The sequence below is a fragment of the Callithrix jacchus genome, chromosome 3 (assembly GCF_049354715.1).
Source record: "Callithrix jacchus isolate 240 chromosome 3, calJac240_pri, whole genome shotgun sequence".
In the NCBI taxonomy this organism is placed as follows: domain Eukaryota; kingdom Metazoa; phylum Chordata; class Mammalia; order Primates; family Cebidae; genus Callithrix; species Callithrix jacchus.
In genome coordinates, this window is record NC_133504.1 from 16,371,832 (window position 1) to 16,399,183 (window position 27,352).

Genomic DNA, 27,352 nt, shown 5'->3' on the forward strand with positions numbered 1-27,352 from the left:
GTTTATTAAGAATATGTACTATCAATAGGACTTATTATTGAATGTGTTAAGCTTGATCGCAGGCCTGAGGTGGTGTTCGTCTGATTTCTCCACTGTAACTCCTTTTTGACCTTCTCTGTGCTATTCTTGTCTTAGTCTGTTTTGCATTGCTATAAAGGAATACCTGGAGCTGGGTAAATTATTTTTTTAAAAGGTGGGTTTTTTTGTTTTTTGTGGTTTATTTGGCTCATGGTTCTGTAGGCTGTACAAGAAGCATGGCACCAGCATCTACTTCCGCTCATGGCAGAAGTATGAGAGGAATGGGAGCCAGCATGCAGAGATTACAGGACGAGAGTGCAGGAGGGAAAGGCGCCAGACCCTTTTTAACATGCAGTTCTTGCTGGAATTCATATAGTGACAACTCACTGGTTACCATGGGGACAGCACAAAGCCATTCATGAGGGATCCATGCCACGACCCAAATATCTCCCACCAGGCCGCCACCTGCAACACTAGGGATCAAAGATCAACATGAGATTTGGCAAATATCCAAACTGTATCAGTACTCTTGGAAAGCAAGTCACTATATGTAGCCCAATTTAAGGGGACAAAGTGATTATGTTCCACCTCTTTGAGGGAACCATTTCTGCATATTATTTGAGATTCTTTGATACAGATCTATTTATTCCTTCCCATTTATTTATATAATAACATGTATATCAATACATCTTGCATGTTTATTTTATGCCTTGAGTTATAATTCAAAGCTATGCTGTTTAATTTGTTGCTCAAATTATTCCAGTTTGGCCGATGGGGGTTTAATCACGTAGCTTCTGTGCCTCTGACATATTCCTACCGCTGCTGTTTTTGAGCACTTCCTTGTGTTCTGTAAACATAAGATGTTCCCGACTCCTCTTGCATATTTCCTGCACCATCCCTAGATCAGCCATTTCTCCAAAATTCTTTTTCTGTATTTTTAAATTGGAGGATGGTACTAGAAACCCAGATCTGATCACCACGTGTACTCATTACTATAGGGGTTTCTGTCTAGGCTTCCCAGCAGACAGAGCTTGGAATTGTGTGTGTGTGCATGTGTGTGTGCGTGTGTTTGTGTGTGTAAATATTGTATTTTAAATTTCATTTACCAATTGTTTCTAATATATGAGCGAACCATAAATTTTGTAATATTGACATATTCTCAACTTGACAATTCAATAACTGTAGTAATTTACCAACTTTTTTGTATTTTCTATGAATATGTTAATGCAAACTTTTAAGAGAGTTGTACTTTTTCCTTCCCAATCCCTCTTACCTTATTGCCATGGTTCAGAACTCCTGTACATTGCTAAATAACAATGGAGAATGGCTACCTTTGTCTTTTTGTTTTATGACATCAGTTGGAAAGCCTGCAGTATTTCACAATTAAGAATGGCATTAACTGTAGGTTTCCCGTAAATCCTCCTTATCAGACTGAGAGATCTTATTTTCATTATTGTTTGCTGAGATGTTTTATTGTGAAAAGAAATTCAATTTTATTCAATGCCATCTTAACATTCATTGAAATGGTATGTTTTTCTCCTTCACTCTGTTAATATTATTGATTATATTGATTTATTGCAAAGTAGTAAATTCTTCTTACATTCCTTGTATAAACTTCATTTGACCATAATTTATTATTCTTTTTATCTAATGCTAGGTTTAAATTTCTAATACTTGGTTTAGGACATTTGCTACTGTGTTAACTTTGGATACCTAACTATTATTTTCTTGCAATGTCAAGAGTGGCATGTGGTATCAATATTATGCTGGCTTTCTAAAACTAGGTGAAAGTGCTTCTTTTTCCTCTACTCTTTAAAATACGTTTATGTAAAATTGATGAACTATTGTTATTTCTTCCATAAGTATTTAGAAAAATTCACCAGTAATGTCATCCAAGCCAATCATTTGATTTGCATAAAGGTTTTAACTTACAAGTTTCATTCCTTAGATATAAGATTATTCATTTTTTATAGCTGAGTTTTGTAATAGTTTTGCTTTTCAATGAATTTTTTCATTCCTTGTCAAATTATTTGCATAAACTTACCACATCTTGTCTTGCAAGATAAGAAGTCTTTGTAATGTTTTCATTTTTATTGCTCTTACTGGTTTTAGCTCATTTTTTTCTTTATTAGTTTATATATGGGTGTGCTTTTATTTGTTCTGCTAAATATTTTGCCACTTTCTGTATTTATAATTAATGCTTATCTTCTATGAATTGGTTTTTTCTGTAGAACTTACTATACTGCACATTCTAATTGCTTTCCCTCTACCTTAATCTCTCTGGCAGAGTTTCTATAATATCTCTGTATATTTCTGTGTTTCTATCTTATATATTTCTATACTTAAGAATTTCCATTGGTAAATAAATTATTGAAAATTCATAAACATCTCAAATAACTTACATTTCATATCAATCCATTCTAAATTCTTTCACTGCAAATAATTTAATGACTTATATAAAGGCAATTTATTCACAATCTATGATGATATTTTCTTGTGCTTCTTTATTTTCCTTTGTTGGAATTGCCTTTTCTCCTTGTGCTAATTTATCATACTTCAGTGACATCCTATTATTTCCACCAATTTACTTTTAAGTCTCCTTTTTCCTTTCTTAATATTTTGTTTAAAGCCATCAATATTTATTTAAAATTTTGTGAAACAGTCTCCACAGGGCAACAGTTCTCTCTGATATATTCATCAGTGTATCATTAACAACTAGCAAAATGCTCAGCAAAAAGTAGCTCTTAAGTTTACATTGTTGAATGTATGTAAGGATGTATTTATTCTGGGAAAAATAGACTACTTTTTCCAAAAAGAGAACTTCATCATTGTTTCCTTGACACAAGTGGATAAACTGTTATTTTTATTGCTTTGCAATATGATCTTGTTTCTGCACTTCTGAGTCCTGATCATTGTCATAAAGCAATGCTGACTCTAAAATATGAGTTAAGCCACTAATTGTACAATCAAGTTAATGTTGGATAATGCAGCCTAAATGAGCTTGGCTTCTTTATTCAAATCTTTCCGTGTAATTCTATAATTTTTCCTCTATAACCATTTCCTCTTTCACGCATGTTTATAGAAATATAATTTTGTGAAACAAGCTGAAATTTTATGGAGACTTCTCTATGATAAGAAATTAAAGTTCCTGTTTATATGGTGCTTATAGTGATCCAGGAATAATTTTCAAAAATCAAAAATATTGGAGTGTAATTATTTCATAAATAGACTAGGTTTCAGGGTAATTTTCATCCCAATTGAAATAAAATGTGTGTAATTTGAAGGAAAGTGCATTTTTTTTCTCTCCTTTTGTAAACTTTTCCTAAAATGTGTCACTGGTCCTTTTTATCTAATGCCAATGAGTTAAATTCTTATAAAGGTGCATTTATGCACTATTTGTAAGTACCACAATAGCATTCAGCGACTATTCCTATGTCATTCATATTTATAAATTTAACAATGTTATGTAGGATGTAATTAGATTGCTGCCATTTCAGTTCCTTTGGAACAGCCTGAAAGTATCCTGCTATCCTTTCAATATTAAGGTTATATCTGTTTACATCTTATCCTCACTCTTTTTTTTCTTACTTTGAGTAATAGATAAAGCCAAACCAAATATAGAAATAGAATGGATCTGTAAGATTTTTAATTCCATGCGTGAGTTACCAGTGATTGGCATCATGAATGTGCTCTGATCTATCACTTGTAAGAATAAATCAGAAATGGGCTTATTTATGGGGATGCTTGCAAAAGATAGGGATGCATGAATGTATGTTACACGCTTTGGTGACCCCATCAGAAATATGAATAAATCTCTGCTTAATGAATTCATCCATCAGTTCATCTTTATAATCATCGTGCTCAAAAAGGGTCTGTCTGCAGATACTGTTCACACAGGTAAAATTCTTATACAGATTATCATAAAGAATACAATTGTTTATTTGTACTATAATGTTAAAACAACATTAAAAGGCACAATTCCAATTCTATGGAGGGAAATACCAAGGAGGAACTGACGCTAATGACAACAGAAAAAAAAAAATCCGTATCCTGAGAGAGTTGTCACGCACACACCTCTATAGCCTATCTCCTTTATTGGACTGTATATCATTGTAGAGTTTCTTTTTGATGAGTAAATTAAAAGATAATTGCATTTTTAAGGCATTTTAAATATTTGGGCTGGGAAAGAGAAATAAAGATTATAGAGTTAAATGTAATGGCAGATACATGTGTCATTTAATTCAACTCTTCTCTTCTGCCTCCTCTTAATTTGCAGTGGAAAATGACCGTGGCTTGTTCAAGGATCTCTCTAGAGGAAGGCATCATAGAGATCAATTAAACATTTTGGTTGGCCACCTCTCATAACATAGAAATGATCAGATTATCATGAACAAATTATAGCAATGCTATTCATCTTCATGCTATTTATCATCATGTACATTTTTCTAAGAGAATTTGATTTTCTGAAAGAATACCCTCCAAAATGTCATTTCAGCCTCTAGAGATAAAACGGGCCAACAAGATTGGGAATTGTGGTCTCTAAGATGATTGGCACTAGTCATAATGTGTTACTTCGTCATGAATTTAGCATGTCAATTAGTGTTAAGTTCTTGGCAATCAATTTAAATTGCAGATGGCTCATCAGCTGTTAGGCAGAATCTCTAACAGATGTGTGAGTTAGTATTAACACTGAAGCTCTCTGGACCAGTCAAATGGCACATTTCTGTTGCTGTGATGAGACTCCCAGGTTATCCACCAAACAAGCCAAATAACTGCTTCAGAAGGACTCAAACAGGCTAGACTGACAAGAACCTGGGGCTGTGCCACCCGTGTCCTGTCAAGTAGAACAGATGCACGCAAGAGTTAAGCTGTCCTTGTTACTTAAAACGTCAATTCGAAATGAAAGATTCCTTCTCAACAATGACATACATATATCAAAATAAACTTAGTTCTTAGAATTTGGTTTTAAACAAAGGAGAAGTTATTCTCAATCTCATCAAGGAGGCTTGATAACATAAACTATTTGTTCTATGGAGAACATGAAGAAACATGGATTTACTGGCACAAATGTAGTACTATAATCTGCAATATCTTTTCAAAAATTTTAGTAGTTTCTTAGAATATTGCCAACACTCCAGAGACTAAGATAAAGCATAAGACAAATAATCTCGTCACAACATTATATTGAGAGGCATAAGTAACAAAAATGAGCTTATAACATATATTAACATTAAGACAATAAACTGAAAATATTCACTGATAAATCCTGGGCAACCTTTACCTACAAAACCTATTCACTTTACTATGGACATTAACGAAGTATTAATTTCCTCCTAAAGTAAGGAAGATATTTGGGAGTGTTTTCTTCTCCATTAAGTCTTCCAGTCCTTCTAGGACTCTTTTCTTGTAGGGAACCAGCCCCTACATCACTCGTAGGTGCCCTGAGTTCAGTAGTGACAATTTAGAAAAAGACAGAATAAGAATACAAGTGGGACCGGGGGCCATCACTTATTATTGGAGGCAGTGAAGGCCCTGAGCTTAGCCACAGTATTTATTGGTTAAAATCGCTTTGATCTATAGGGCAGGGGTGGAGTGATGGTGGGGATAGGGTGACATGATGATGGGATGAATCAGTGAGCCAGAACTGAATCAGTGAGCCGGAAGTGGTGTGTCATTCTAAAGACTGATAACAGTGACGGTTTGGGAGTTTCACAAAACAAGAACTTGTGGTTAGCTTTAGCCTGTTATCTACGTGCAGCTGGTGGAACGTGGGTCTTACAAAGAGCCTACAAGTCTGGTTATGTCATAGTGGTGGTACAAAGGGGTTTTATATCCTTGAGCACAATGTTTATGGTAACAGAGTTGAGGTCACCCTGCATGGGAACATGAGGCGTGGAGAAGTTTGCCTCCCCAGAGGCTTCCCGCAGTTTGCCTCGGGTTGCTGTGCCCAGTTTATGTGTTACTCATAACCAATTTAGGTAGGCACTGTGTAAGTCCTTTCTCCTTTGCTGCTTCCCCCAACATTTTCTCTCGTCAAACTTTTGGGACAGTGAAGAATGACTCTCTACTTTTTCCTATAAGGACTCTTCACCCACCCTTTCTCTCTTTATCTCCCTCTCCCCAATGGAGTTGTCTCCACCCCTTACTGATGCTAGGCTGTGACATAGTTTCACTTCTAGTCTCTCAGGAAGCCTCTTGAGCGGCACAAAATAAGACAATAGCCAGGTCTTCTCTGAGCTGATGAAATGGAATTTAACCTCTTTCTCTGATGAAAGTCACTTCGTTTGCTTTAGGTTTTTATTTCACTGTTTCTATGAGAGTCATTTCATACATTGCATCAGCTTCTCTCGTGTTTTTCTGCTCACTCGTCCTTCAATGCTCACTCACTGTGCTAGTATACGCTACATCGTATGCTTGTGACATACACATCCCAAGCAGCAGCTACTAAAAAGGCTAAAAATTCTGATTCTAAATATATTTTACTTCTTTTCATATTATAACTAGCTATGAAGATAATTGCTATTCCTTATCCATGCACTATAATATTAAGATGATTAATCAAAATTTGACAGCAGACATAAAAAGAAATAACTGTGCTTTGCATCCCTTTTCTGTTTAGCTTCTCCTAAAGCTGTGTTTCTCAACCACTTTTTTTCTTATGCCTCCCTAAAGACACTTTATTCACATCTTTTCCCTAATTGCCCTTCCCATGAAATTTTAGTACTTCAGATAAACTGTAAGTTTATTTATATACTCTCTACATATCTCTGAATTATGCATAAAAATAGTAAGCATTCTTTCACCCACCAAGAACCAATGTTTGCTCCCTTGGGAACAATCCTGTCCTCATTGAAAATAATGTGTGCTCTAAAGTGCATATTTATAAGGGTACTAATGAGTACACTAGCCCAAGAGTGATATTTCTCTGCTCATTGCTCAGTAGGCCATGTAACAGCAATGTTGTCATATAATGGGAAGAGCACTGGGTATTCTGAAGAGGAAGGGATTCATGATTATGCCCGCTGCTATTTGCAAACTAGTAATACTTATAAACTGGAGATCCAACTATATTCTCTCTTTTATTTTGTATGAATTTATTCTTTGATGTTATTTTTTTAAACTTTGTATGCATGCCTGCACACACACATGTATAAAATTGTAAATACATTCAGACTTGTTTCATATTTACCTTCCACATCTGACACAAGGGTCATATTCCTTTCCTTTTCTGCTGTGATTATAGTTATCTTATTTCACTCATAAAATCATTGTTGCATCCTGTCTTTCATTATTTGATAAAGTTGTTCTCAAAGTATTTACCATGGAGTTCATTCTTTATGTCTGCTTCAATGGCAACAGGTTCTTTGTGACATTTACACCGTATTTACAATGTGTCTATCATGCTTTAACCAGAAAAAAGGTTCTATAAAGGTGTGACATACTAAAAAATGGTACATAGGTAGGTTTGTAGCAGGAAGGTATGTAGATAGATGACAGATGATAGATAGATAGATAGATAGATAGATAGATAGATAGATAGATAGATGATATATAGATAGATAGAGAGATGATAGATTTTTTTCTGGGTAAGTTGGTATAAGGGTAAACTTTGTTTAGAAACTATGTTCTAGATAAATTCCTATGTAAAAGTTCTTCATGAGACACTCTTAAATTTTGTCTGAAAACTTCCCCTAAGAACTTGTAGATAATCAATTCATCTATCAGTACAGCTTCCAGCCTAGAGATGTTCAGGGCCCTTTATTTCTCAGTGTTATTTTGATTATTCGAAACAAGTAGGATCTTCCTTAATGAGCTACCTGTTTTATTTCAAGTCTATTAACCTCATGAGTCAAAAATCCTATTAACTTCTGCAGTCAAGGGTCACTAAGGCTTACATGTTATGAATACCACTCCAAAGCTGCTCCATTTATGGTAACAGGGTCCAATGTGGGATTCAGTGCTACTAAGTTTTATCTGTCACCCTGGCAATTATCATCACTATTGAAATCTTGGAGCTCATTTTAGAAGCAATATTTTCAGCTTACAGAGGATAGCCGTCACAGTGCATTTTTGTTTAAAGATGATGACCTTTCATTTACTAATGTAATTTTAATCCCTTAGAAAATGGGCCCATTTAGGGTACATAGTTGGGAAAAGAGAATTAACTGATCATATATATTAAATCCATTTCTATGTCTATTATTATCTAAGTCTTTGGATATCTCATCTATGACAGACTAAGAAATTTATAACATCGAAACATCATTCAGCACAGTCCCATGCTAGGCCCAGCTTTCAGTCAGCCACATAACCAATAGGAACCATTCCTGGCTATCTGAGCTAACACACAGCATCCGAGATTACAGAGATTGATTACAATCTCTGTAAACAAACCTATAGCAATCAGTTTAACACATCCTAAAATTTTCTTTCACAATCCATGGTCTAGCACTCTTGGAATCTATTTCACATACAACTATGCACGAAAAATGGAAAAAATCTAGCAATTTCTTAGTATATAAGAATTCTCCTTGTTGGATGGACTGTAATTGGCTTTCTAGCTGCTTTCAGAGATCTACTCCAATAATAGGTCTGATAGGGCAATAATAGGGCAATGATAGGTATGAGGGTTTACCTATTTTTCTTATATCCCTCCCTCATCAAAAATGGGAGGAGGAGCTGCTTCTGCCAACACAAGAGCGTTGGACTTTGTTGGAATTTTCTAAATCTTCCCAATTTTATTATTCTAATATTTGAACTTTAATCTTTCCTAAGCAAGGAGCTAACACTCTTATATGTCCCTCTGCAAGAGAGTGAATATAACGTACTTTTTAGTTTAGGAATCCACAGATTAATCCTTGGTTTTTAGGGTTAGGTACCTTCTCATCCATGAAGGTACAAGAAATAAGATACAAATTCAGGAGAGTCATGAAAAATTCCTGGTTCTCTAGCCATGCCTTAATAGGAGAATTTAAATTTCTGCACCAGATTTTATTTTATTTATTTATATATTTTTTGATAAAGTCTAGTTTGTTATTTTTCTCTTTTATGGGTCATACTTTTTTAAACTTTATTTTACTTTAGGTGCATAGTATATCCGGCATTTATCCCCATTTATTGCTCCCCACCCTCCCCTCCCTCCCCACCCCCCACTGTCTCTCCCCTACCCCTGCCAACTGCCCCCAGTGTGTGATACTCCTCTCCCTGAGTCCACGTGTTCTCATTGTTCAACACCCACCTATGAGTGAGAACATGCGGTGCTTGCTTTCTGTTCTTGAGCTCCGCAATGTCATCAGAAGCAGGCAACCCATTTCTCAGTCCTTGACTTGCCAGTGACATTCTTCTTTGCTATGGCTTTCAATACTTGGTTTGCAAAATAATGTACTTCATTTCAGGTGACCACAGGTAAAAAACTTAACTGTTTTTTCCACTGGTTTCTATGTACTTCTAGTATCTGGTCATTTAATGGATTCCGATATGCCTGGCCTTCAAACACAAACAGGCCAGCTGAACAGTACAAAGTCCCTCTTCCCACAACTGCTCTGGTGGCAAAGATTGCTCCAGCTGTGTTCAGTGATTGTAACAGAAACCATGCCAGCCACCTCACAGAAAGGAATTTATTTCTGGGAATGAGATGTTTATAAAAGTACTGAAAAGCTGGGGGAGGAGGATTATGCCACAGGTTTGGCTTGTAAGTAAAGCCTCTACCCTTGCCTGAATCAGGAAGTGGGAAGATCGCTACTGGAGCAGCTGGCTCCAGGAACACACTGCCGAAATCTAAGAATGAAGAAACAATCACAGTCACTGAGCCACAGTTACAATTATTACTGGATAACTTACATTTGTTCTTTCAACAGTCATAAAATGAATGACATAACAGGGAAACTCCATTGGCACAACTGTGGAAAAAATGATACTATAATCCCATCATCCCACTTGCAAGTAGAAACTCAGGATGAGTAAATCGTGGCTTTGTCTCAATCTCCCATAAGTGTATGTAGTTGACTAAACAGAAATCACATCAAGATCCCTAACTTTAATATATTTCTATCTTTCTAATCTCTGCAATACTGGCTGACAAGTTATGAGACAGGTCCAACGGAGGTTGAGTGCCAGTCTCCCACACAAATTACAACTACCCTTAACCTCCAGACCTGTCCTCTGATTCTCAATAGATGACCTTACCTTTGTCTTCACAGAAAAAGTAGAGACCAGAACACAAGAAACCTTAGTTATCTGCCACCAAACCTAAAAATTAACCTGGGTATAATGTTCCTGCTGATATATTGAGGCCTATTTCCCTCCTTTTACATAAGATTAGTTCCCAATTTTTTCTAGATCAAATTCTGAAGTCCTTTTTACTCCAGGACCACACTCAATGTATTTCAAGTCTTCTTCATGTGTCCTCTCCCTTTGATATTTCAGTTTGCTACCTGCCCTCCTAAAATGAAAGCTTTTCCTGAATTTGTCTATTTCTAGTTGTTCCCATACTTCTCTTTCTTTTCATAGTCAAATTACTTTAAATGGTCGTACATGATTCTATTCCTCAGTTTCTTACTGAATACTCTTTTGTAGGCCTGGTTTTTCATGAATCTCTTCACTAAAATTATTATTTCCAAAGTACTCAATAACGACAATGACCACTTGAGCTTAAACTTTCTCGACCTCTTTGCGGAATCTGCCAGTGTTGATTACGCTCTTGAAAACGGTCTTACTTTGTCTTTTCTGATTCAACCATCTCCTCATTTTCTAACTCTCTGACCACCCCTTCCTCAATATATTTGCACTATTATCTTCTTTCTATTTCTTGAATGCTGGCCACTATAAGGGTTTGGTCAGCGGTGCTGCCTTTGCTACACACATGTTCTCTATGTACATTTATCCCCACCTTTGGCTTTATAGCCGTCTACATGTATGGCAGTAATTATTCAATCAATAGCTATAGCCCAAGTGCCTCCATGTGAAAGGGATGGGGAAATACAAAACAAACCGAAATAACTTTGAAACAGTATTTGGAACAGCATATGTATATGCTATAATGTTAAAGGCAAGATTAACTGTCACTGACACTGTAGTCTAATTAGTAAGTTGGTCTCTCAAATATCTGAACTGATTTTTTTCCTCAGTTGTACAAATTCCTGGAGCTCACCATATCCAAATCTGCTTCACCTGTTTGCTGTCTCATTGAATCAGCCAGAAAATTGAGGGCCTATTTCTTCCTCTCGTAAACCCAATATCTAATGAATCAGAAAGGCACAGCACATTATTTCCCAAATATGTCACTTTTTTACCACTCTGTGGATCATCTCTCACTGTTGTGACAGGAATGGTCACAGAATCTAACTCTGCTTCTCTCTTACTGCCTGCCCAATCACTACCCTGGATCTTTCTAAAACTCAAAGAAGATCGTGTCATTTTTCTGCTCTTTCATTGGCTCTCAAATAATTCCTGTTGGAGCAAACTTCAAATTCCCATGGCTTATGCTAGCCTATATAATCTGTCTCTCCTTAAGTCATCAGATTTATTTCTCTCCCCACCACACCTCTGAACTCACTGCCTTTCAGACATGCCCTATGAACTCTTACTATTCCAGGTATGCAATATTTTATCTCACATCTGTTCCTTGCATTTGCTGTTTTTTCCTCAACTACTGCTTGTGCCACCCTTACCTCCTCATTGTCTAATTCTCTGATAATTAACTCTTAGGTCACATGGCCACTCCTAATACAGTGAAGCAGGGATACATAAATCCCTTTCAAAGAAAGAACCACAAAAAACGAAGCCAAAATAATAGGTGACCAATAACAGAACACATCGTAGAAGAATCCATAGTATATGTAGTCTGATAATAATTAGGTAAACAACAAATTCTGAGTGTAATACAGCCATGCCTATATTCTTCAATTGTAAGACTTCATTTTTTCTGTGAGTACATGTCAACCTAAGATTCTTTCACAGTTTTTCCTCTTTTATTGATATATTAGCATGGTGCAAAAATAATTGCAGTTTTTACCATTAAAAGAAATGACAACTACTTTTGCACCAACCTAATATGATTTACATATTTATTTGGTACATGTGAGTATTTGTTACATGCATAGTGTTCAAGTCAGCATGCTTGGGGTATACGTAATTTTTATGTACGTTTATCATTTTTACGAACTGGTATCAGAAATACTGGTATCAGATATTGGCACTGGTAACTCTGGTAGCTGTATTGGTATCTGGTAACTGTATTGGTAACTCTTCTAGTTACTTTGAAATAAACATGATATTGATGCTAAATATAGTCATTCTTATCTTCTATCAAACACTAGAATTTATTTCTTCTATCTAATTGTGCATTTATACCCATAACCAACCTTTCTTAATCCCTCTCTTACCACTACCTGCTCTTCTCGGTCTCTGGTGTCTATCATTCTACTCTCTACGTCCATGATGTTGTAAGTTTTTTTAGCTCCCACATATGAGTGTGAAAGTGCAATATTTGTCTTTCTGTACCTAATTAATTTCATTTAACACAATGACCTGTAGTTCTTTCCATGTTGGGAATAAAATTATTTCATACTTTCTTTAGGCTGAACAATATCCCATGGTGTATATTTACCACATTTCTTTATTTACTCACCTGTTAACATACACTTAGGTTGATTTTATATAACTTCTATTGGGAATAGTACCGTGATAAACAAGCAAGTGACTGAGTTCTTTTCCTTTGGATAGATACCCAGTAGTAAGATTGCTGGATTGTACGGTACTTCTACTTTCAGTTTTTTGAGAAATCTCCATACAATTTCCCTTACTGGGGTTGTACTAATTTACATCCCTGCCAAGAGTGTATGGGTTCTCCTTTCTCTGCATCCTCACCAGCATCTGTATTTTATTTGTTTTTAATTATAGCCATTCTAACTGGCATAAGATAATATCTCATTGTGTTCTTGATTTGCATTTCCCTAATGATTAGTGATGTTGGACACTCTTTAAGCTATCTGTTGGCCACTTGTATGTCTTCTTTTGAGAAACGTATACTCATGTTTTTGTCCATCTTTTAATGGGATTATTTGGCACTTTTTTATTTTTATTTTTTCCTGTTGAGTTATCAAGTTGCTTATATATGGTCTGAATATTAGTCCCTTGTCAGATGAGTAACTTGCAAATATTTGCTCCCATTCTGCAGGTTATCGCCTCATTTCATTGATTGTTTCCTTTGCTTTGCAAAGGCTTTTTAAATACAGTCTCATTTGTCTATTTTTTATTTTGTTGCCTATGTTTTTGAGGTTTTTAGCCATAAAATCTTTGCCAAGACCAATGTCCTGAAGACTTTTCCTTATGTTTTCTTCATAAAAAAAAAAGTGAGTACTTTTTTCTAATGGGTCTTAAGTGTAAGACCCAAAACTATGAAAACACGTAGTAAGTACTTACTGTTAGTCTGATGGGTACTACTTTAGTGGTGACTAGATGCTTCTCTCTTGCTGTTTTTAGAACTTCCGTTTGCCATTGACTTCAGACAGTTTGCCTATAAAGTGCCACGGAGACCTTGTGCATTGTATCTTTTTGGGGAACGCTGGGCTGTATGTGGATGTTGAAATATCCTGCTAGTCTTAGGAAATATTCGTGTTTTATTTCATTAAATGGGCTTTCAAACTATTTTAACCTTTCTTTACCTTCAGGAGTACCAATAATTTGTATGTTTGGTTTCTTTATGCTGTCCCATATATCACAAAGACTTAGTTTTTTTTTCTTTATTTTTTGTCTGACTGGGTTATTTCAAAAGACCTGTCTTCAAGTTCTGTGGTTCTTTCTTCTGCTAGATTCAGTCTATTGCTGAAGTTTTTAAGTGTATTTTGAATTTTATTCAGGGAGTACTTCAGTGACAGAATTTATGTTTGGTTCTTTATTAAGATAGCTATCTCTTTCATAAACTTCTCATTCATATTCTGAATTGTTTATCTGATTCCTGCATATTTTATTTTCAAAGTCTCTTTATCTCATTAAGCTTCTTTAATATCATAATTATGAATTCCGTTTTCATAGTTTTGCTAATATATCTGCAGTTTGGATCTGTTGCTGCGGAATTATTGTGTTCCCTTGAAAGTGTCATATTTCTTTGCTTTATCATGTTTCTGGTGTCCTTATGGTGTTATCTACATATCTGGGGTAATAGTCATTTCTTACAATTTTTTGAATTTACTTTCACAAGGAAGGACTTTTTCCTGAGTATGTATCAATGGTTTCAGTTGGCTGGAACCCTTTGGCTTTGATTCTCTGTGCATGAAGTAGTGTAATCTCTGTGTGATTCACTTGACTATAAACAGCATTGGTGGTATCTGTGATTTCCTCACTGGTTTAGGGTGCAGGTACTAGTGGAGGGTATGGTGAAATTTTGCTGATGACAGGGATGTCAGGTGCACCAATCTTTAGGTCATGGTCCTGGTGGTGGTAGCAGAGTGCTAATATGCCTGTTCTTGGGCTCCCAGGGCAGCATACACCAGAACCAGTGTTACCAGGACCCGGCAGTCCTGTTCTTGGTCCCCCAAGTGGCTGCTCTGATGCCAGCAATGGCAGTCACAGGCCATGTAGGTGAGTGGGTTCTCAGGTCCCTGAGCAGCCAATGTGGTGTTGGCAATGGCAGTAGCAGTGGCAGTACAACCCTCTGGGTCCCAAGCAATGCAATGCTGGTGTTGCCAGTGGCTGCAATGCTGGGTTGCCACGCATAGTCCCAGAAACTCAGCTCTCAGGCCTACCTACTTTTGATGGCAGCCGCATCACAGCACCATACAGAGTAGGTGAGGAACCCTCTCCTTCTCTTGTGTATTGTATCAACGTTAATTTTCAGGTTTCAAGAACTACTTGTGAATATATAAAATATTAACATTAGCAGAAGCTGTGTGAAAGGTTTACAGAACTCTTATTTTTTGCAACTTTTCTGTAAGTCTAAATTTAAAAGAGAGGAAATAGCTTACTTCTGAATATCCTTATGAAATACTTTGCATTTTGTATTCCACAAGAGCTATGGGTATTCCACAACAGATACAGAGTTTCATATAATTAAATAGATTGTTCTTTCTTTTTTCTTTTTTTTGAGACGGAGTTTCGCTCTTGTTACACAGGCTGGAGTGCAATGAGGCGATCTCGGCTCACCACAACCTCCGCCTCCTGGGTTCAGGCAATTCTCCTGCCTTAGCCTCCTGAGTAGCTGGGATTACAGGCACGCGCCACCATGCCCAGCTAATTTTTTGTGTTTTTAGTAGAGACGGGGTTTCACCATGTTGACCAGGATGGTCTTGATCTGTTGACCTCATGATCCACCCGCCTCGGCCTCCCAAAGTGCTGGGATTACAGGCTTGAGCCACCGCTCCTGGCCAGATTGTTCTTTCTTGATGTTACTAACTGGGAAGGGTAAAGTAAAGCAAAACTAGCCAACAGAATGGATCTTCAATAATTTTGAATCTTTCTTCTATGGTATCGTCCTTCTCCACCAACTCTGCTCTTAGGGACATAGATTGAATTTCACAAGGACCAGGGAATCTCAAGAACGAGAATAATGTATCCACAGCAATTATCTTCCAGCAATTTATATACTTCTGGGAAAGGTGATGAAATACAAGAAAACAGGCTTTAAAAGCTGTCGTTTTTCCGCTGCGATCATAAGACTTTTACAACATGCAAATGGCTCATATTACACGTCTGAATTTCCATCTATCTTCTTGTTACTCTCAAAACACTGAAGAAAAAGCAAACATCAGAAACAAAGGAGAGAGAGATTTTTCTTTCTTAAATTTCTCCCGGAGTTTAGCAGTGTCTTGACCCCTAAAAGCCCAGTGGCTATTTGATTCAGAATGCAATATATTTTTGCAATTCTCTTTCCTTCTGGGGCTTCTATTTCTTATTACTTATTTTAGGGCTAAATTGCTTGCCCTTGACAATTTTTAGTACCAGAGTTATTGCAGAATGTGTTACAAAATTATTTCATTCTGAACAATACTCAAAGCGAGCTTTAGTGTTCCTACTCTTCAAACTATGTTTCTTAAAATAGCTTATTAAAAACATCAAATAATATATTTTCTTACCCTCAAACTAATTAGGTGAGTCCCTGGTCAATATCCATTCACACAGCTTCTACTGATGTTAAATATTGAACTACAGATTCAATTTCAGCTTACCAGCTTTCTAACGAAGAACATTTAAAAAATTTTTAACTATTGTTTTTTAAATTTCTTTCTTTTAACAACAAAATTGTTGTGATATATCCATTTTTGTCATACTTGGCTTCTTTTTTTAAATCATTACTCTCACAAAAACTATGCTAGGGAATTTCTAGCTAATGTCAATTATTCTGTGTGTCTGAGTAAAAAAAAGAACATTGTGTGTGTGTGTGAGTGTGTGTGTGTGTGTGTGTGTCTGAGTAAAGAAAGAATATATATCTTCAAAGATGAGCAAAACTCAGGAGTGAACAGATAATCTCTTGCCTCACACAGTTTTAAATCTATTCTCTAGGTTCTGCACCATAAGAAAATACTATTCTAATCTTTTCAACAAATAGTGTAGGAATAATTTGTGAACTATACAGAAGAAAGAAATGAACTGCAATATGTACTCATACCTCATACACAAATTAACTCATAGTGGACCACAAACCTAAATATGAAATTTAAAATTATAATATTGTTAGAAGAAAACAAAAACACAAAAATTATTTACAATCTTGGGTTAGGTAAAGAGCTCTTAGATATAACACAAAAAGCATGATTTAAAAAATATAAATAATAAAGTGAGCTTTATCATAATTAAACACCTTTTTTTTACCTGTGAAAGATTCTGTCAATAGAAGGAAAAAACAAGCTACAAGCTACAAATAAACAGGTTTGCTAATCTCATATTTGGCAAAAGTTATTTATCCAGAATATTTATAAAGAACTCTAAAACTTAATGATAAAAGTAATACTTATAATGAGCAATTTAAATGTTTGTTACACTTTACTAAAAAGATAGTGCAAATAGGCAGAAAACGTTGCTTGACATCATTAGCCATTAGCAAAATGTTAAACCACAGTGAGTTAGAACTACACATATATTAGAAAATATGAAATTAATTTTGTAAACAAATCTGAGATTACTAACTACTGGTAAGAGTGCAAAGGAACTGTAACTCTCATATATTTTTGGTGGAAGTACAAATACTACAGCCACTCGAAAACAGGTTAGCACTTTTTTTTCTAAACATAAACATGCAGTTCATATGACCTGGTAATCTCACTCCTAGATATTTACTTACCAGAAAGAAACATATATGCTTACCTAAAATTCTGTAGACAAATGTGTATAACAAAGTTATTCATAATTACAAATGGGAAAACATCAAAAGTCCATCAATGGATAAATAAGCCCTGTGGTATGCCCATACAATGGAATGCAACTCAGCAGTTAAGAATCAACTGATACACCCAGTAACTTAAGTCAAGAAGGAGCCAGACTCAAAAAGTTAAATATTGTATGATTCCATTTATATAACATTCTAGAAAAGGCAAAGAAATAAGGATGAAGAAGACACCACTGGCTTTAAGGGAACAGGTGTAGAGATGGTTTCAATAAAATAGGGCAACACAGGGAATTTTTGTGGGTGAGAACTCTATTCTGTAACCTGCCTATGATAGTGGTTACACATCTCTATGCATTTGGTACAACTCTATATGTAAGCTCTATCTGAATCTTAAAACAAATTAAAGCAACAACATTCACAATAAAATGGCTTAAAACAACACCAATTTTATTAGGTCTCACCTGGATGTGGATCAGGTATTTGGGCGGGGATTTGCTGGGTACATTTTCTGCTCTTCTTGTCATTGATATAAACTGTCTGGTCTCAGCTGGAGGATCAGCTTGCCTTAAGTGTTCAAAATGATTTCATTCATGTGCCTAGTGCCTTGGTGAAGAAGCCTGGAAATTTGGACCCAGCTGGGACTGTTGACCAGAGTTCTTACATGTGGCTCCTCCAGTGTAGCTTCTCAGGGGTTTCTAACAGCAGCCCGCTGTGTTTTAAGAGACAGGGTAAAAGCTGTGAGGATTCTTACAACCCCAACACTTCTTTAATCAGACACAGTCATCCTTCTAGTGACAGTATTTACATTCTTCCAATATGTAAAACATAAACACCCTTTCCTGAGGACCCCAACTTTTTCATCCCACTATAGCATTGTCTTGAATTCTAGAATTATGTCAACTAAATTAGATGCAAGTGCAAATGGGGTTCCCAAAGGGTGGATCTTGATTATGATTCCTCTTGGTCAAAAGACTTGTATATTTAAGAACAAGTTATCTATCCCACAAGAAGTCAAACTAGAAAAGTGATACAGAATAGGAAAACTGCAATAGAGATAACATTCAAAAGGAAAGGGGTGATGGGAAGTACATTGTAATCACTGGTTCAGAGGAATTCTGCTGGAAAAGTATAGCCTTCCAGTTATGTAATTAAGGCCCCAGTCCTGCTCCCAAAAAAAATGTATGTCTTGACTTCACCATTTGGGTTCTTGTTTCTGCCTTCTGGGTCATCTTTCCTTTGCTGTAAAAATGAGCCATGTTTGCTACTAAGTGGCCTTTTCATACCACTTCCTGCTCATAGATATGTGGAAACCTTGCAAGCTCTTTTCATTTTGAACTGTCCCTGCCCATTTCAAATGAAGCCAATGGTGCTTCTACTAATCTAATTCTCTTAATATGTTTATGGGCTTCCTATGATTCTCTACTGGGCTGGGAATCAAGATTCTTTGAGATAAAGCTCTTATGATTCCTAAAGACCCTTTAATCTAATTGAGAATATTTATGAGGCATATTTTAACATTTTTGAAGTATACACATGGGACTGTAGCCATTTCCTTGAGAAGATCTTTACCTAGAGCTCATAAAAAAGTGAAGTGAAATTTTCAAGAATTTACCTGAAAATATTCTTAGCCAAATGCAACACTTCATTAATTGCATTTTCTATTTTCTACTTTACTGAAATGGTTTGCCAAGCTTTCTGTCCCACAGTGTAGAGGTAGATTTTCTTTTCTCTCCTCTAATAAGAATTTCCTTTGCATTCCTTTAGCCATCACAACAATCTCTTCAAATCCTTGCAAGCTTCTTCTTGCTACCTGCCCCCAGAGTCAAGGGAACATGTTTTAAGTTTTCGTCTTAGAGCAGCACCCACTTCCAGTTACCTAGTTCTATTCCAGTTACCTAGTTCTATTCCAATTACCTAGTTCTATTCCAATTACCTAGTTCTATTCCAGTTGTTGCTGCATAGCAAACTATCACAAAACTTTGTGGTTTATAAAACAAACAAACAAACAAAAAAACCATCTTATTATATGCCATGAAATTGTAAGCTAGAGATCTGGGCAGGGCTTTGCTGAGACTTTTCCACACAGTTTGAGCAGAAGTTGCTCAGTGGCATTCAGCTGTATATGGGCATAGTCCCTGAGAGAAAATAATCTGCCACCATAAAGAGACCTTGCCTATGAGATGATCTCACTTGTGTTAGCAGCATATTATGTGTCATGCTGAGTTATTTACACAGCAAATGGTCCGAATGAAGATCAATGAGATCACAATTGTTGTTCTTGTCCTGCAATACAGCATTGGTAAAGATGCTTAATTTACCCCATGTGTTCTCATCATTTCAAATACTTTTTTTTGTCATAAAAGCATTCAAGTATAAATAGCAAGCTAATTTTACAAGAAAAGAAACATCAATAGATCCAGAACAGGTCAAAACCCATAATGTGGAAATGAAATAACCATACTTAAGTATTTCTAAAAGTTTTAGCGCAACATTATGCTAAACCTACTCTAGGATTTACATTCAATAAAATATAAATTTCCTCAAGCTTACATACTCAAATAGAAGATAATATTCACAGTTTGCCAAATATTTGTATGCAATGCAAAAACACACCAAAATTTTGAAACTTTTTTGCCTATGATATCCTATGTTCAAATATTTTTAAATATGTATGCATAATCCCAAATACCTGTAAGCATAAAATATTAAAATGAGTGGTGTTCTCTACCCAAGAAGAAAATATTTAATGATTGATTACATTTCTCTTTTAATTCTGATTTTAATAGGTTGTATATGTACTATATAGGTTAGAGTGAATACTAGATTTTAAAATTTTATTTGTTGCAGAAGAGGCAAACACTTCATCTGTTGCTGTCAAGAGCTATCCTAAATGAGGCAGCAATATTAAATGGTAGTTTCTAAAAGAAGTTAATTCCTCTTTAGCTTTATAGTATTCTTAGCCTCCACAGATCTTGGCCAATCTCCAAATCAATACAACACTAGTTAAGATGCCAGGCGTGGTGGCCTGTAATCCCATCACTTTGGGAGGCTGAGGCAGGGGGATCATGAGGTCGGGAGATAGAGACCATCCTGGCCATGGTGAAACCCCCTCTCTACTAAAATACAAAAAAAGTAGCTGGACGTGGTGGCACGCACCTGTAGTCCCAGCTACTCAGGAGGCTGAGGCAGGAGAATTGTTTGAATCTGGGTGATGAAGGTTGCAGTGAGCCAACATAGTGCCATTGCACTCCAGCCTGGCAAAAAAGCAAGACTCCATCTCAAAAAAAAAGAAAAAAAGAAAAAAACACTAGTTAAGAAACATCTAGATTGCTCAGAAGGAAAAAAATGCAATTTAATTTTTTCTTTGACATATAACATTTAATTAAAGTTCTTCCAAAGTGGAACATTTTCTCTTTCGTTTTTAAACTATCACATTTCATAGTTAGTGATATGCCATATAAGCCGTCATGAATTAAAAATTCCCAAAAGACAATAGGTGGTTTAAATTTCTGAAAATTTAAATATCAGTTAAAATGTAAAAATATGAAAACAAATATGAGTGTTGGCTGGGCACAGTGGCTCATGCTTGTAATCCCAGCACTTTGGGAGGGTGAGGCGGGCGGAACAGATGCGGTCAGGAGTTTGAGACCAGCCTGGCCAACACGGAGAAAACCTGTCTCTACTAAAAATACAAAAATTAGCCAGACACCGTGGCGGGAGCATATAATCCCAGGTGTTCAGAGCCGAGGCATGAAAATTACTTGAATCAAGCAGGCAGAGGTCTCAGTGAGTCGAGATTGCACCACTGCACTCCAGCCTGGGAGACAGAGCAAGACTGTCTCAAAAATAAAAAGTCTTCGCATTCAGAACAATTGGAAAACAATTATTGGAATACTTTTATTTACATGTTCAGTTTTCTAACTTAGGACAAATGTAAAATACAAGAAAGTTTTCTGCCAATAATATCTATTATTTTGTTCTTATTTACTAAACCATACCTTTTATCAAATGGAAGCTACTAAATGTAAGTAACTCATTAAAATTGTGAAGGGAAGTGTGAGCTTTAAAATAGATGAAATTTTAAAATATGTATTTATATAACTAAAAATATACATATCTTTAAACTGGAAACACTTGAGGTAAACAAACTTGATTCACATAATTTGTTTACTTTGGTAAAAAATTTGATCTTACACAGGCCCCAAATAAATCTTTTTTTCTTTGTTAGTTCTGTAACACTAGTCCCAAGTTACATATGATACAAAAAAAAATCTGATTAGTGAGAAGTAAATAGATAAAATCTGACAGTGTCAGATACTGCTATCATGAAAAGTACTTGTATGCACGATGAAGCTGTTAGGCTCTTACAAGCTGCAGTATGATCTTGAAATTTTACATACAGGGCAAGTTTTGCTCATTATTTTTTCAATTCCAGATTATTTTTAAAGCATCTAGTTTTATGCCTGAAAGTTAGTATCATTTGATTAATAGTAACTACTGTTTTTATCTTTTATGATGATTTTGGATTCCCACGGGTTTTATGTATAATACATATATACACAGATGATGGTTTATCTATGTACATATACATATACATCATTACATATAAAACAGTCACTTCCAAAAATACAGCTCTGAAACTATATCACCTTGTATATATAATTCTCTCAATAAGACCCTTCATGTTTCCATAAACAAAGGACTTCTGTGTCCTTAAATACACCGTAAAACCTTGTAGAAACTTATGCTAAGTGAAAGAAGCCAGACACCAAAAGTCACATATAGTGTGATTCTCTTTATTTGAAATATCCTGAGTAGGCAGATCTATGGAGACAGAAAGCAGATGAATGGCTGCCAGCAACTACAGGAAGAGGAAAGAAGGCCACTAAATGGGTGTGGGGTTTCCTTTAGGGGTGATAACAATGATGTGAAACTGGATAGTGGTGGCGATGGCTGTATGATGCTCTTAATGTACAAATGTCACTGATGATAAATGTTACATGTATTTGACCAAAATGTTAAAAACACACATATAATAAAATATAATAGAGTTTACATCAGACATTCAAGAAAACACACCAGTTGGAATATCCTCAAAAATTATTATTCTATGACATTATTATCCACCATAAAATTATGAAGAATCTCTCAACTTTTCTCAAAAACTTTTCTTCTCATGACTGGGAAGAAATTCTTAGAATCTGATTTGAAGAGCATGTGTAGTGTTGATTGACAATAGAATGCCACAAAGACAAAATTATAGTTCATTTTCCCAGAGACTTTCATGTTTTAGGACACAAGTCATATGTTTCAGTTGTAGAATGATTGTTTAGTGGAAGTCCAAAAAATAATAATAATCAGATGCCCACATATTAAATATACAAAATGAGGCCAGGCATGGTGGCTCATGCCTGTAATCCCAGCACTTTGGGAGGCCAAAGTGGGCAGATCACCTGAGGTCAGGAGTTCCAGACCAGCCTGGCCAACATGGTGAGATCCCATCTCTACTTTAAAAATGCAAAAATTAGCGAAGTGTGATGGTGTGCACCTGTAATCCCAGATACTCGGGAGTCTGAGGCAGGAGAATCCTTTGAACCAGGGAGGTGGAGGTTAGTGAGCCAAGTTAGGTGCCACTGCATTCCAGCCTCTACAACAGAGCAAGACTCCATCTCAAAAATAAATAAATAAATGCAAAATAACGTCTTATGTGCACATGATTGTTTATTTTAGCATGCAAATTACGTAATTAACATCAAGCGGCAGTAAAGTCAATGAAGAATGAATATTCTGTTGGAACTAATGGACTTCCACATCTACATTGTCTAAACCAGGAGAAATATATAGGTTTCCCCTTCATAGTTGGTATGACACAAAATGGAGTGAATTAGAGTTTTGGAGCTGAGAAGTGGGCAAAAAAATGATGCAGAAACTTCTGCCATTTTTTTCTTTCACCCCCAGCCTTGTTGATGCAACTTGCTCTGAAGGACAGAGAGCAGTCCATCCGGTTGTCTAGCCCAGTTTTTAAAAGGCTGAAAATTAGGTGTACAATTGGCAGTCACAGGAGAACTGAGTCGAAATGTCACAATGAGAACACAGGGACACAGGGAAGGGATCATCACACACAGGGGCCTGTAGTGGCGTTGCAGGGGTGGGGAACAGGGGAAGGAGAGCATTAGGAGAAATACCTAATGTAGGTGATGGGGTGATGGGCCCAGCAAACCACAATGGCATGTATATGTAACAAACCTGCACGTTCTGCACAGTACTTCAGATCTTAAAGTATAATAATAATAATAAAGAAATGTTAAGCAAGCATCAAAGACAGAAGGGACTGGTGGCTGAATGGGGTCTTGTGGAGCACTGGTGTCCAGCAACTTACGGGGAAAATAACTTGTTACCTTGCAACCCAAGAGCAACAAAAATGACTAGTTTTCATTGACAGCAAGCAGCTACTGGGAATACTGGCCCTTTGTGGGTGTTTATACCTAAAGCCAGGTACCCATAAACTGAATGAACTGTGTTAGTTGAAATCAATTCTTTCAGCTTCTGGAAGAATGTTCCCATGAACTAAGTTTACCTCTCCAGAAATTATTACATTAGAGGGTATGGACTGGGCAGTATTCTAAATGGAATATCACTTTGTATTGTTTTTGCTAATATTTTAATTTTCAATCTTATATTTATATAAGTTAAATATTAGATTGTGCTGGATAAATGAAATAACACTCTTTTTATCTGATTGAGATATGAACAGTGTTATTTCATTGATCCAGCACATTTTATGTTATAATCCATCCCTCTTAATTGTATCTTTCCAGAATTGGTACACAATTAGATTTATTTTTTAAAAATTTTGGAATTTTAAAATAATTCTTCCCTTTTCTAAGAGAATAATTGTACACATGGATAATGGAGAAGTCAGAGGGAGATTTGAGATAACCTTCTAAGCCTCTAAAGAGTTCTTATAAAATGACTTTCTTCCCTGTTGCTTTAGGAACTGAGAATTGAAAGGCATTTTCCCAATGAGCCATTATTTCAGACTCAGCGGCCCCATATGACCACCATCCCTGTGGTGGGGTTCATAGAGCAGATGGTATAGGCAACATGAGGGATGTTATAGAGATGACATTAGAAGCAATTATTCCACCCTTGGGTGTCCGTATTCTGTTTCCTGACGCCTCGGAACCTATGTTGTGCAGTACCTCAGAACTGTAAAAGCTGATACAAACCAGTGAGACATTGGTAGGGAGTTTGAACTTTGTTCTGGTTTATTTATTTTATTTATTTAAAAAAAAAGAAAGAAAAAGAGAAAGAAATTTTAAAAAAGGGAATGAAGAAGAGGAAGAGGAGGAGGGAGAGAGAACGGGAGTGTTGCTTAATTGCCCAGGCTAGAATGCAGTCTAAAAATGGGTATTGAAAAGCTCTCTTATACCATCAATTGTGCTTAATAATGGCCAACCAATATTTCATTTAAACCTGTGAGTAGGTGTGATGTGGTACTGATAAGAATGCATATCTTGTGTGTTTAAAGTGGAGAGTTCTATAAATGTTTATTAAGTTTACTTGTTCTGGATCTGAGTTCAAGTCCTGGATGTCCTTATGAATTTTCTGTCTCCTTGATCTATCTAATATTGATGTTGAAATATCCCACTACTACTGTGTGGGAGTCCAAGTCTCTTTACAAGTCTTATGTATCATGTAGTGGGTGGGTACACATCCAGGATCGTCAGCTCTTCTTGTTGCATTGATCCTTTTACCATTATGTCCTCTTTTGATCTTTGTTGCTTTAAAATCTATTCCATCAGAGGCGAGAATTGTTCTTGTTTATTTGACAAAGTTGAGTTATTTTCTGATCATTTTGAAATTATGCCGTGATCTCTGATTAGGATTTTTTAAAACAGAAAGAATTCTGGATTATTTTTTCCATCTGGCGATGAATCCAGTAATAGTTGCCTTAAATGTTCTACCTTTTCCAATTACTGGCAAAAAAATTTTTTTTAAATCTATTGTTTTAGAGATGTCTTCAAAAACTGGTAGTAATATTGTATGCAAATTAGTTCAAAAAGATATACTGGTTTCCTATTGCTACTGTCACCAATTGCCACAAATTTAGTGGTGTTTCTATTCTTTTATGAGATGGTCAGTCACGTGTGGCCACAAGAAGAGTCAGGGAGGCTCAGGAAAAACAGTTTATTATACTCACAGGTCCAGGTCCTAGAGACAAAAGGCACAGCATGTCATGCAGGGCTGTGTGGAAAAGACACCAGGTGGTGAGGAGGCACAAGGTAAGAGCATGAAAGTTTAAGCCACAGCTATTATTGGGGTTTCTTCTGCAAAGGTAGGCAGGGCAAGGTGAACAGTTTCTTTACGGTTGCCTGGCTTGGAATAATTTTGCTAGGCTTTGGGCTATAGAGATGGTTTCTCGTTGCCTGGTACCCAGCCCCAAGAGGATTATGGCACAGAAACATGATCTTCTGGGTGCACTAGCTATAGAGGAAGGAAGGCTCTGAGGTCATTAGTTTGTATACTCAAGACATGCTCCAGGCTGGCCCTTTGCTATCTCTGAAATTTGACTGGTCCTGGGAGAGTTAGTGTCTCCTCAGCCAGAAGTGTTTTTTAAGATGTCAAAAAAGCATAACATGCAGAAAACTTTAAAAATATGTCTACTGCAAGTGGCTTAAACAACACAAATGTACTATCTTACACTTTTCAAGGTCAGAAGTCCAGTGTGTTTTGCTAGACTAAATTGAAGGTGTCTCAGGGCGGCATTCTTTCTGGAGGCTCTGGAGAGAATCCATTCCTTCACTTTTACAGCTTCTAGAGGGTGCCCAGTTTCTTTGGCTTTTTCTTGGCCCTTTTCCTCCAGCAGAGACCCAGCAGTTTCACATCACATCATCTTGGCACTGACTCTCTTGCTCCTCTTCAGCTAGAAGGATTCTTATGATCACAAGATTTCATTTGATATATAATTACATACATAACATATATGTGATGAAGTATAGTTTAATAATATAAACACTGTTGAATCCTTTACCTAGATTTAGAGTGAAAACATTACCTAGATTTAGAGAGAAAAGATACCTGTATAATCCACTACTACCTCATTCCCCAGTAGTTCCCTACATAATCAGTATCATGAAATTTCCTGTTATAATTCTAGATTGATGAATATGTATATATATATATACGTGTGTGTATAATGCATATACACACATATACATACACACACACAAACATACATACATATATATATATATATATATATATATATATATATATAAAGAGGGAGAAGGAGAGAGAGATTGCTTGCTTTTGAATTTTACAAAAAATGGTGCCATTAGTTATATCCTCAGCACCTGCTTTTTTCTTTTTACTGTTTCACATTTCTAAGATTCATCCCCATCATTAGAAATAGCAGCAATTTATTTTCACTCCTAGATATTTGATTTTATTGACAAGGCACACTTTATTATGCATTTTTTCTGCTAATGGATATTTAAATTGTTTCCAGGTTTTGGTTTAGTTTGGCTTGGTTTTTTATTGAAGCTAACAGTGTTGCTGTAAATATTTTTGTACATGTCTTCTGTTGCAAAAGCACAAGAGGTTCTTTAAGTTTTATACTTTGAACTAAAACATCTGTATCCTGAGTATACACTTATCAAATTTATGTTGCAATGTTAATTTTTTCATATTTTATACTTTTAGCAGCAATGTATAAAGGATGATTTTGCCCTGTACTATTCTTGCCAAATTCTGGTATCGTCAAAATCTTATTTTTAACAGTGGAGTAAATATAAAATGGTATCTTATTAATATCTTAGTTTGCACTTCTTTCTTTACTAATGTGGTTGAACAATTTTTTCAGATATTCATTGGACATTTGTGATGCCTCCATAGTAAAATGTTTTGATTGTTTTGGCCATTTTCTACTCAGTTGTTTCTGTTTTCCTCAATTATTGGTATGAAATCTTTTAAAGTATGTTACAAATCAACTTTCAGTTGTCTATGTGGCAA

At 36.0% G+C, this 27,352-nt stretch overlaps 1 protein-coding gene and 1 long non-coding RNA gene across 3 annotated transcripts in view; one reads left to right on the forward strand and one right to left on the reverse strand.

Moving 5' to 3' along the window:
* Positions 1-27,352, forward strand: part of GLRA3 (glycine receptor alpha 3) — a 185,890-nt gene that overhangs the window by 77,811 nt on the left and 80,727 nt on the right. The window lies entirely within an intron of this gene.
* Positions 1-27,352, reverse strand: part of LOC108590766 (uncharacterized) — a 148,761-nt gene that overhangs the window by 54,192 nt on the left and 67,217 nt on the right. The window contains exon 2 of the long non-coding RNA XR_001910411.4: positions 17,800-18,047. This is a non-coding gene — a long non-coding RNA (uncharacterized LOC108590766). The remainder of the gene's footprint in view (positions 1-17,799; positions 18,048-27,352) is intronic.